This window comes from Ptychodera flava, chromosome 18 (genome assembly GCF_041260155.1).
Source record: "Ptychodera flava strain L36383 chromosome 18, AS_Pfla_20210202, whole genome shotgun sequence".
Lineage (NCBI taxonomy): Eukaryota > Metazoa > Hemichordata > Enteropneusta > Ptychoderidae > Ptychodera > Ptychodera flava.
The window spans coordinates 17,521,740-17,534,183 of record NC_091945.1 but is presented as its reverse complement, the minus strand read 5'-3'; the positions used below and the strand labels follow the sequence as shown (position 1 = coordinate 17,534,183).

Genomic DNA, 12,444 nt, shown 5'->3' with positions numbered 1-12,444 from the left:
AGTGGCCAGGAATGTGAGAAAATAAAATTTTTGATTTTCTTAAAACTGAGAGGGTGAAAATATTTCTTACTCCAAGAGCTTTAAATTGAACCTCCACAATTGGTAGATTGTTAAAGCATATAAAAAATTTGAGAGTTCAAATATATGTCCCTGAGGCATATTCTACCTTACGGAGGACGACATGAGCTACCCCTGTTTGTCTGTGATCATGGATTTGGATTGTCATAAAAGTAAACATCTGACAGTGTTTAAATAGCAAATGAGCCTTTTGTCATTTATTTCAAAATTGAACAGTTATGACAAAAATCTCAAAGCAGAAAACTAAAAATTTTTTCAAAGTTTAAGAATTACATGTTTGCAAGGCAGTGTCTAAATTTCTATAAAAAAATGGGCTTACAAAATCAAACCTAGTAAATTTTACATTTCAAATTAAATTACTGACTTCAGAACACAAATCTTTATAAAAAAAACGTATATCAGTGCAGTAAATGATAGAAATGTTCATGTGCTAAAAGTTTAGAATATTGCTAACATAATAGTTGACACTTACACATTTATTATTTGGTGTGAAAAAAAAAACCAACTGCAAAAACGACTAGTACTGGTTGCAAAGGTATAGGTTTTTATAAACCTGTTCACCCCCGATTGCCTGTGAACAGGTCCCTACTCACCATTGACAACAATGAATTTGGGCCAAACCATTGTGGTGAAAAGGTTACATGTAACATGCAAGCACTATATTGACTGCAGCAAATAAAAATTTGGTCGAATCTTATCACTCATATTTATCACTGCAGCTTGAAGTCAGAGTCCTTGTAGTGATTTTCACTGTTTCTATGGTAACATCAGTAGATCTAATGTACCATTTTTATCATACTAGTGAGATAACATCCGAAAGTATTATAAAAAATTCTGACAAACTGTCATGTCATTTGCGATCAAAGGGCCAATTTTAAGTGCCTAACATTTAACTTGCCAGCACAGCATCTATACATATAAAATGCACTGTAATTGTTTACATTTGAATTCTAGTCACTTGTCAACAATAACAATGCAGTCTACAAATGTACAGGCTAGCTGAATACTGTTTATCTCAACATGCTATGGGAAGTAGAACAAGATCTTGAAGTTGACATTCAAAACAAAAATGGTAAAAACATCAAAAGTTACAGCTACTGGCCCTTTGAGCCTGATCGTGAAACATTCAAGTTCAACATCATCATCATGATTATGCGGACAAAAGAACAAGCTTTGAAATCTAATTTTAAAAAAAACATTGAGATAAATGAATGGCTGTCAAAACATGCGTTTATTTTTTAGCATCACTGTCAAATATTCTCAACCATTTATTGTGATAAATCAGTACGTTAGGCATTATTAATCATCTAATTGCTGTGGTGACAGAATCAGCTGTTATGTCAACCATTGATGGCTTTTCAATTAACAGTCGCACTGCAGCTGACAAGAGGAATGTATCCCCAGTGCAATCAGGAAGACGGAAACCAAATTTGCGAGGCTGACAGTAATTCTCAAGTCTATTTTCAATTTTTATATGTAGATTTTACTGTAAAATAATACATTATTGATGCAAGAGAGTTGATAAAACAAGTTTTTTGAAATGTCTGTTAAAAATTTTTTCTCATATGTTGAAAAATTTAAATTTCAAATGAGATTCAACTGTTTGTGACAAACTTTAGGCTATAAATACCACTGCTATCAAATATTTGCGTGATTTTTATCAAAAAAGTAGAAAAATCCAGATTTCAAAATGGCAGCTGAAGTAGTTTGTTGTCTGTAAATCTGGCGTTTGACCCCAGACTTCTTCTTTACTCGTAAAATTGCACGTACACTAGTGTGGAGTTGATAATACAGTGTGCATCTACTTGTACACCAAGGTTGCCGTCTCCTGCGGCCAAACTGTCATTACGTGTGACCTTTGACCTCCCTCTCCTTCATAGAAAAACCACCTCAATTCAGAGACTGATAAACTTTTATACAGCAACAGGATGTAGGTCACATGTCATAAAAATATCCTGTGACCTTTGAACCCAACCCGTATCAGTTATTCTAATCGACCTGTCAGCAGGCTTCAAGTGGATGTTGTCTCGTTTCTGTACTTTAAATACAGGATTTACAACTAAAAGAACTCAAAGGAAGACGTTCATTGACATTAATGATGATTTATTGTACAGTGGTTTCAAAACATATTCATTTATATCTTGGTTTGTTGATTTGAGAAGCTTGATATCATAAACTAGGTCAGAACAAGAAGGCACATTTTACTAAATAATGTGACAGCTAAATTATTTGGTTAGATTTCAGTAAAATTCCTTTTCTTTTCACCAGCCTGGTGAACTTAGTGATTAATTTGAAATGTATAGAAGGATAAAATTTAAAAATTTTCGCTGACATGATTTGTAGTCACTTGTGACAGTCATCAATCAAATTCAGCTCCTCACAATTTGACAATATGGCCCCTGTAATAGCTTAATGCGTCCATAAAAATAGACACCTTTTATTCCCTTTCAAAAACGTCATGACACTTCTTGGCCATCTTCAACAACTTCTCTTTTCAGCCTTCAAATGCACCGTCATTATTCCATTTCCTTCAAAAATCTGTTCATGTATCCACTGAAACCCGATTCCTTTCTCAAGTTTCCGTCCATCACTCTGACATCTTTGAGCTACCCCGACTTGTTTTTTTTTTCTGTTACCTTTCCCTGTACACATCAGTAATTTTTACGATCTGCACTACATAGAAAGCCGAGAATCTGTTAAGCTAGTGAAGAACAAACAATCTGATGGTTGAAAATTTGTTGGAAAGTTTCATTGACATAAATCATATGATAGAAGAATTGGTAAACTTGTGCATCATAGATAACAGACTATAAATACAATAGGATATATCCGTATAGTTTATTTTTCTGTGTATATTTGTACATGGAAAACAAAAATACACATCATTATTTTACAGACAATTCTGTCAATGATGGTTCGACTGATCTCTTTGAGTGACCGGAACCAGGTTCTTTGCTTTGAAAAAGATATCTGTTGGAAGGAACGTCTGCTCATATAATAGCACAGATCGCAAATGACGTCATGTTTTTTTCTCATTAATATGCATATTAAATAAATATTCGTCCGCATTTCCCACATAAACAACGACAATAAAACCTGCTAGTGTTACAATGGCAACTAAAAGTTACACTTATTCGTATGAATTGATGGCTCAGACTACAAGATGCAACAACAGCCGCGCATACAACGACAAAATTTGTCCGAATTTCAGGCGTATTTGTCCGAAAGTCGCGCACGTGCAGCTATATTTAGTAACAGACCTGAAATCGCGATCAATGCTATTGGAAAAACCTTTGAGATTTAAAATTTTCTAATTCCTCTATGGCCAAATAAAATGATAATTTTGTTTCAGGTTACCTGGCCTACATTTTTTTATAAAACCCTCTGATGTGAAATTTTTTTTTGCATATTTAGAATGGAGCATAATTTATCAAAGTTGGCAGCTTTTTGATTGGTCACACTCCAATGAAAATAAACAATAAAAAAAGAGCTTTCAACTAAAGAACATTAATTTTTGAAGGCATGTTAATGGCAGTGATCGCAATTTGCATTTTGTTCTCATTCATCATCTGATATTTTTTAAACAGACAGGTACTGTAAGAAAAAAGCTATTCTCTACCCAAAACTGACACAGAAGTGCCTTTACTACATAAATGTTCAGAAAGCCGAGATATTTATGAGCACACCTGCTGGTTTTGTCATCTCTATTTACACAAGGGTCATCTGACAGATATTTCAAGAAATCCTGCCGATAATCAATTGTACTGCAGACACGCTCACAGAAAAAGTTGAATTATCAGCTTCTCCTATGGCAAAGGTACATCTTTCTTGTGGATGATGTTGAAGCAAAGGTTATAATTGCTTCTTGATTTTATCTAATATCTAAATTATCTTCTGTTAATAATATAGGGCTTTATGTACATTTTAAAAAATTTTATCACATTAACCCTGCCTCTCCAGTATGAAATTTTCAAGTCAAAACATGTAGATTTGTGCATACAATTTCAGATATGATGAAGCTTTTATATTCAAATTACAGCTCGGTATGTCCCGGCATAGCTACATGAGGTACAAAATCGATTTGTGAAAGGCATTTCTAAATCATCCAAATTTAAGTGATGAAAAATTCAGAGTGGCAATGGCAAGTACTTTGACTGACAGTACTGCCACTATAGATTTGCTTACTCAGCATAAAACGCAAAATTGGTTAACTTGGAAGGGATTATTACTTGCCGCTGAAATTTGATTCTGAAAATAGTGTCAAAATGTCATTTTATTTTCATTGCTATTGATGACACACTTCAAATCTTATTTAACTCTAGTAATAATATAGTGAACATTACCTACCCGACAAGTTCATGTTTCAAGGTCATTTGTTAGCTTGTATCAATATTTATCAATTTCTGCACCATGTATGGTGATTTATGTCATATGTTGAGAAACTGGGCACTCTATACTAAAGTGAAAATGTCACTGAAAGAAAATATGTATCACAAAACTTCCGGATGTTAATTTTTATTTGTGCAAATAAAAACAAACAGTACTTCTATAAATAAAATGAAGTCAAATTCTCGGTAAAAAAAAACAGGAACACAGAACTTTTGAGTTGGCTTCATGAAATGGGTCAGATAGATCATTTTTCTCGACTGTTGAAAAAATGGTGAAATGAGACTCACCTGAGAAAAATCTTGAGAAGGGACCAGAAATATCCTTGTATCTTTCCTTTTGAACATAACACAAAGTAGGCCAGTGACTGTTCCGTCTAGTGGCTTACAGTTCGGTCGGCATTCAGGAAGCCTGCCTCTTACGCATACCCTCTACCCCATTCATCAGACAGCGCTATAAAAACACATTATAAACCGAACCTTTGAAAAAAAAAAATATATTCTGAGTGACAAGGAGAAACCTAGATGTGGCCTCACAGAAGCCTTTCCTTGGCCAATCAGGTAGTCTGTCATGTATTTGAGGCCCTTGCTCGACCAATGAGATTGTTTGTCACGTATGGATTGCGGGACAGACGTACATCACATATATCAATGACAACCTGATTTCCGCTCCACTCTTCTCATATGCATTGCCCACCAATTACAACTACTTGCCAGGCATATTTATGACTCTAAGGGGCGATCTGTAAAGTTTTCACGCAATGTCACTTAAATGAGTGCTACCCAATCAAATTTACAACCCTTAGCGCGAACACATACATGCATCATCAAGGTTTTTGTTGTTGTGTCCAAAAAATCTTTCATGTCACAGAATCTCAGCAAAAAGTCTTGAGAGTACTGTTGCTAGGCAACCAAAGATGGTCAAGTGGAGATAACATCTGTTAACTCCATTATCAATGGCAACGAGCCAATCAAAGAGGAGCTTGACATCTCCTGTCAACTGCAGACTTCTAAGAGCCTTTAAAGAGCCGCAGCTAAAATGCATTCCATAGTAACCACAGTTCCAGAATAAATAGAACACAATGAGAAAATACAGAAACATTTCAACAAATTTCAGCTTTGGGAAAAAAGAACTAAGGGCCAGTAGCTGTAACATTTGATGACCTTTTTCACTATTTTTGTTTTGTACGTCAATGGTAATTTCTTGTTCTACTCCCTGAAGCACCTTCTATTAAGCTTGTCAATACAGCATCTATATTTTAAATGCACTGTTAATGTTTAAATTCGAATCCTTGTCCGGGCCAGAATTCACTTGTCAAAAATAACAAGGTAGTTTGAACATGTACAGGCTGAGTTGGCAAGCCGAATACTGTGTATCTCAACATGCTTTGGGGAGTACAACAAGAAACTGTAGTTGACATAAAAACATTCATGGTTGTTGGCCTCAGAGTTGGCAAAGACCCATAGATGACTGATTCTCTCAATTGAAGTTGTACTAGCGTACTATGAAAGCACGCTCTAACATGTACCAAATGCTTCATTGCAATTTACAAGTAAAGAAGTACGGAAAAAGATCATTGCCAGGTACCTACACTCCTGCTTTCCCACCAATCCGGCCAGCAATTTCCAGGACAAGTTTGACAATCATGAAATAAAGTGGAATTCAAGACCACCTCTTTGATCAGCTCTATAATTCTTTTAATCACAGAACAAAAAAAATGTGCATGTCAGCAAAAAATTGACATAATCTCATGAGAGGGCAATTAGGCTAACCCACACGAAGGTTTTGATCACAAATACTGACTACTGTACTTTGTTCATTTGCATGTTATTTTAAGTTAGCACCAACAATTTCATTTCAACAAAGTTCCTTCGTCAATTCAAGATTATGAAGGCCACAGTCATAGACAAGTCCTTCCACTGAACTTGATCATTATGCCCAAGCCATTTTGTACATCAATGACGTGTCCTACGAGACCGTTGTCACTTGACAATGAGCTACAGGTTTTTCCTTCACGGTTCTAGTTTTCTCAATACACACATCAGTAAAATTTTTTTTCTTGACACAAGGGAACAGTCGTGAACAAATGCTGCCCCACAGTGGATACCTGCAGCCTTCGACAAGGAACGGCCTATTCAACCGCATCTGCCTTGAACATCAGTTTCTCACTTCCAGCACAAAGAACTGGCCCTTGAAAAGTAGGTAGGTCTCTATATCCTTGAATTTGGACTTGAAAACGATAATTGCCCCGGGGCTGTACACAATTGTGACCGTGATTTCGGTATTTTAAATGGGCATTACTGTGAAATGCTTTTGTCGACATGACAAGGGACAGAGAATAGAAAGCCTGACCAGTGAATATGAAAAAAGATGAGCAACCTTAACGCCAACACAGTTCACTCTGACAATTAAATATACTGAACATTAAACAATATACCAAAGGAAATGTTCAACAAATTGTCCACGATAATGATAAAATTGTATGTAGATAACCAAGAAATCCACCCTCATGGTTTACCATCAAAGATGATTTCCAAGGTGCTCAATTGAAGTTGAAAGCAAAGCAGTATACTTCTTTGACGGTTAGAATTACAGAGAAGGTCTGGGGTCTGGATGGATGACATGAAAAGAGAAGGTGGCAAAATGATGAAATTGTTTGTATCTCCCCATCTGTGGTTAAGGAGAAGAGACATCGGAATGCTTTTGTCAGATGTGAAAAATTCTCAATAGAAATACAAAATTAACAACAGAGACTGACAACACTGTACAACAAAATAAGAACTGAACAAGGATTTCTGTGAAAGAAAAGAATATTTTTGTTCCTTGGTGACTTTGCAAATAATTTATATAAGAATCAACTGTGTAAAGAAATTGACAAAGTTTTAAAACAATTTGCATTTGATGTGGTAGAAATTTAGAAAAAACTTTCAAACCAGCCGTTTATTTCTGTAGCTCACACCATAGTGATATTACATGTGCTGCTATTAGTGACAGCATGCCATGCTTTATGTAATTTTTATTTAAGCACCCGTTAAAAGAGTGCAATAAGTCAAATAAATAAATGATACCAAATAAAATGAAAATGGTAAGAAGGTACGTATCTTTACCAAATTCACGGAGAACGCTTAATTTTGAAAACCTGAAGATATCTATGTTTGTGGTTTTGTTACATTTATATTTCCAGTAGCTGTAACTCTTGATGATTTCTCCCTGTATTTTTGTTTTGTATGTCAATTGCAAGTTCTTGTTCTAACTGCTCAAAGCATGTTGAAACACCAACTATTTAGCTTGTCAACACATTGCCTATATGTGTTAAATGCACTGTTATTGTTTACATTTGAATTCTAGTCTTGACCAGGATTCACTTTCAACAATAGTAATATAGTTTACACATATACAGGCCAAGTCGACAAGCTCAATACTGTGTATCTCAACATGGTTTTGGGAGAAGAACAAGAAACTGCAGTCAACATTAAAAACAACAAGTCATCGTTGATGACACAGTCCCCACTTGTTAATGGGTACTTTGATTACAGGTCCTCAGAGAGGATAGAGGCCTCTTCATTAGGTCTGTGATAAAAATACTTTTGAATAAATTTGCTTGATACATGTCTGAGCTGTAGTTCAGGACATGAAAGAATCGTAATAAAATGGCCACATGGCAGCCTTATTGGATCCTATCACAGAACAAATCTATGTGCATATGTATGACAGACATCCAGCTCTATGGGTTTGCTCAGCATTAGATATATGCATAATTAATGAGGTACAGTATGAAGCATCATAAGGTCTCCCATCATACCATATATGAAGGGTGTACCACTTGTGGTTACTGAGTTATGGACAAATATGTATATTTGAGGTCAAAGGTCATGAGGTCATGTGACATTTTGTCAAAAAAATTGTATTGCTAAGTTATCCCTATATACAAAAAATCAGACCTCTAGCTCTATTGACTTGCTCAAAATTAGATATGCACATAACTAATGAGGTACAATATGTGGCGTCATAAGGTGTCCCATCATACCATATATGAAGGGTGTAGCACTTGTGGTTACTGAGTTATGAACAAATATGTATATTTGAGGTCAAAGGTCACCGAGGTCACATAACATTTTGTCAAAAAAATTGTTTTGCTAAGTTATCCTATATACCAAAAATCAGACCTCTAGCGCTATTGGCTCGCTCAAAATTAGATATGCACATAATTGATGAGGTACAATATGTGGCGTCATAAGCTGTCCCATCATACCATATATGAAGGGTGTAGCACTTGTGGTTCCTGAGTTATGGACAAATATGTATATTTGAGGTCAAAGGTCACCGAGGTCACGTGACATTTTGTCAAAATATCTGAGATATCTGCGTGAAAGGATGGACTCACGGATGGACTCATGGACGGACATGACCCAATCTATTAGCCCCCTGGACTTCATCCGTTGGGACTGAAAACTGTGTCACTGCATCCTTTTTGCAATATGAATACGATGAGAAACTAAATTTTATTTTTCTCGGCCTTATACATGGGAGTCTATGGACTGCCTTATACATGGGAGTCTATGGACTGCCTTATACATGGGAGTCTATGGACTGCCTTATACATGGGAGTCCATGGACTGCCTTATACATGGGAGTCTATGGACACTGCCTTATACATGGGAGTCTATGGAGGTTAAAACTAAAAAGTCCTCTAACACGGCCAAATTTGATCGCATTGTGAAACAAATCAACGTGCATCTGTATGGGGTAGGGTACTATCCTTGTGCAAAGTTTGAAAGAAATTGACCTGGGCATCTCTGAGATATCTGCGTGAACGGACGGACGCACGGACGCACACACGCACGCACGGACGGACATGACCAAACCTATAAGTCCCCCCGGACGGTGTCCGTGGGGACTAAAAACAAAAATAGTGAAAAAATTATCAAGTTACAGCTGTTGCCCTTCTATTGGAACAGAATCACCTGATACCATCCAAATATGGAATGTGAAGACAAACTATTCTGGTGATTTCTATGTAATTGCACAAGAACTTTCTGAAATATTACTTCGTATACAAAATGGAACAAAATACAACAGCATTATAAATTTCATGAGGTTACCCTGGCAATCTATGAAAATATTTGACAATTATACAACATGCAGTTTATGAGATTTTTTGAGAAAAAATTAGAAAATTATTTTCAAAAGGGCCACATCAGGACAAAGAAAACCAATGTGAAATTATTCGGACAAATATTTTTTTAAAGAAAAACCATTATTTGACAGACAAATACAACACACTGACGACTTCTTTATTACCGCATTGTAAGTTCTGTGTCATTAAAACCAAAGCACGCCAAAACAGTATCGTTCATCACCCAATTCCCTGTAAACAGCTCCACAATCGTGATTGATAACAGCAGGTTTGGGCCAAACACCATGGTGGTGAAAGAGTCAAGACTACCATACGACACAGCAAATGTACAATAACCAATGAGTGACCTACAGTAACTTGATACCGAGTAAATGATTAGCTCTTTTCTTGACACTGTCCCAATTATCCTTCTGCTCTCCGACTGTTTCCTGTTATTCCTTGGCTGAACACTCTCAGCTCCATGCCTGTGTGAGCGAGTTCAATGACCTTGATATAACTGATGACCATACTTGTCGCTCTTTTCTTAACCCTTTCATCACCATGGTTTGTCCCAAATCCATTGTTTTCTATGGTAAAGTTGGACCTGTATATAGGGAACTGGGGGTGAAAGGGTTAAAGGGCCAATAGCTGTTACTTGAGATGACTTTTTCATGTTTTAGTTTTCAATATCAACTAGTTTCTTGATGACGAAAAAACCTACCATTTAATTTGTCTACACAGTTTCTAGGTATACCTGCCAGCAAGAATATTTTAGTAACTGTGTATCGTTCACTTGTTGAGAGCATCTTAATGTTTAATCTTGTATCCTGGTACGGGAACCTCTCAGTTAAGGACAAAATGAGATTAACACAAGTCGTCAATCTGGCAGGAAAGATTGTTGGTATAAAACAATGGCAACTTTCAGTAATATATTACCAATCTTTGAAGAGGAAAGCCATTCAGATCCATCAGGATCAAACACATCCACTCAGCACAAAATTCTCCTGTCAGGTCGACGACTTAAGGTACTCTTTGCGTGTAAAAACTAAAGTCTTCTATTCCTTCAGCTGTGGCAGTTTTAAACTCTGAATTTTATACGTCATTCATTGAATTTTTTTCAAGATTGTGTATATGTGTGTGTCTTATTGTAAGTTAGGAGCTTTGTGGTTCCTAGAGAAAATTTTCCATTTGTGCATGATTCATTATTGGACAATAAAGTAATTTGAATTGAATGGAATTGAAATGCACTGTTTTTGTTTATTTTTGAATTCTAGTCTGGACCACAATTTGCTTGTCAACAATATCAATGCACTTTACACATGTACTAGCTGAGATAACACGCTGTATCTCAACAAGATTCGGGGAGTTGAATAAGAAACTGTAGTTGAATTTAAAAACAAAAAAATGTGAAAAAAATCAGCAAAAGTTAGAGCAACTGTGTGCTAAAGATCTGCAGCAAGTTTCATCAAATTTGCTGCACTATTTCCAGACATAAAACCATAATTACAAAAATTCACCAAATATGCAAATTAGCAATTAATGGACACAATACTGACAATGACATATTCATTGTGTGCTGTCAGAACTCTGTGTGACCAACATCTGTACAAAGTTTCATCAAACAGAGCTCTTTTTCAAAAATCTCTAATTATGCAAATTAGCACTAACATTGCATATTGTACGTGTAGTCTGTGTGTGTGCTACATGTCCAATGTTATTGTTGAGAACTGAGTTTTAGTCAAGACTAGAATTCTTTTGTCAGCAATAACATTGTATATTGTATGTGTAGCCTGTACATGTGCTACATGTCCAATGTTATTGTTGACAACTGAGTTTTAGTCTAGACCAGAATTCATCTGACAACAATAACGTTGTATATTTTACACAATGCGTGGTGGTATGCGCAAGGCTAATACTCTGTATTGTGACATACCTTTGGGTAAAAAGAGAAAAATGGAATTGTTCAATAGAACAAAAACAATCAAAAATCTGATCAAAAGTTACCGCTACACGCATTGTCCCTTTGATTGGACTATAATAAATATGTGTACCCATAGCATAATCTTTTCAAGACTTTTTTACTGTGTGTCAGCTTTCTCCATGTAGGGTCATGTTAAATTTGTTTTTGTTCAATGAAGACAAGGTCAAAAAGTATTCCAAAAATCCAGTTGCCGTACATTTTTGAAGGAAACATGACAGTTCTTTATTTCATTATAGAGCTAGTAGTTGTAACTCTTGATTTTTGTCTATTTTTGTTTTTAATAACAACCACAGTTTCTTCTTCTACTCCCCAAAGCATGTTGATATACACAGTATTCAGCTTGTCAACTCAGTCTGTACATGTGTATACTGCATTGTTATTGCTGACAAGTGTATTCTGGTCCGGACTAGAGTTCAAATGTATACAATAGCATCTACCGGTAGTATTTTTCATGTACAGATACATATGCTGTGTTGATGAGCTAAACTGTAGGTGTTTCAACATGCTTTGGGGAGCAGAAGAACTAGTAACTGACACACAGATCAAAAATATGTTAAAAATGTATTTAAAAAGTAATTAAAAGTTACATCGGCCCTTTAAAAAAGCTGCAGGTATTGAGCAGATGCCCTTGAAGGACGTCCAAAACAGACATACAAAAAGACACATGAAACGTACTTGTTGCTATGGTTAGCGAATACATTTAAACAATTTGGGAACTCTAGTAATGTTTCTGCAGTTTCCTGGTATGACTACATTGATATACAGATGACAATACTGGTAAAATTTACTGTCTTCCTATCATCAACAAACACAAAAATTAAAGACAACAAAATTCAAAAAATAAAGAACTCTTTCTCGAGTGTCTATGCACAATAAGTTCACG

At 35.8% G+C, this 12,444-nt stretch overlaps 2 protein-coding genes across 2 annotated transcripts in view; one reads left to right on the top strand and one right to left on the bottom strand.

The window, feature by feature from the left end:
- LOC139117040 (uncharacterized) overlaps positions 1-4,931 on the bottom strand; it is a 39,079-nt gene extending 34,148 nt beyond the window's left edge. Inside the window, exon 1 of the mRNA XM_070679860.1 lies at positions 4,755-4,931. The gene's annotated coding sequence lies outside the window, so the exon portion shown is untranslated. The remainder of the gene's footprint in view (positions 1-4,754) is intronic.
- Positions 4,932-6,551: 1,620 nt separating this feature from the next.
- The window catches only part of LOC139117039 (uncharacterized), a 66,046-nt gene continuing 60,153 nt past the window's right edge, over positions 6,552-12,444 (top strand). The window contains exon 1 of the mRNA XM_070679855.1: positions 6,552-6,662. The gene's annotated coding sequence lies outside the window, so the exon portion shown is untranslated. The remainder of the gene's footprint in view (positions 6,663-12,444) is intronic.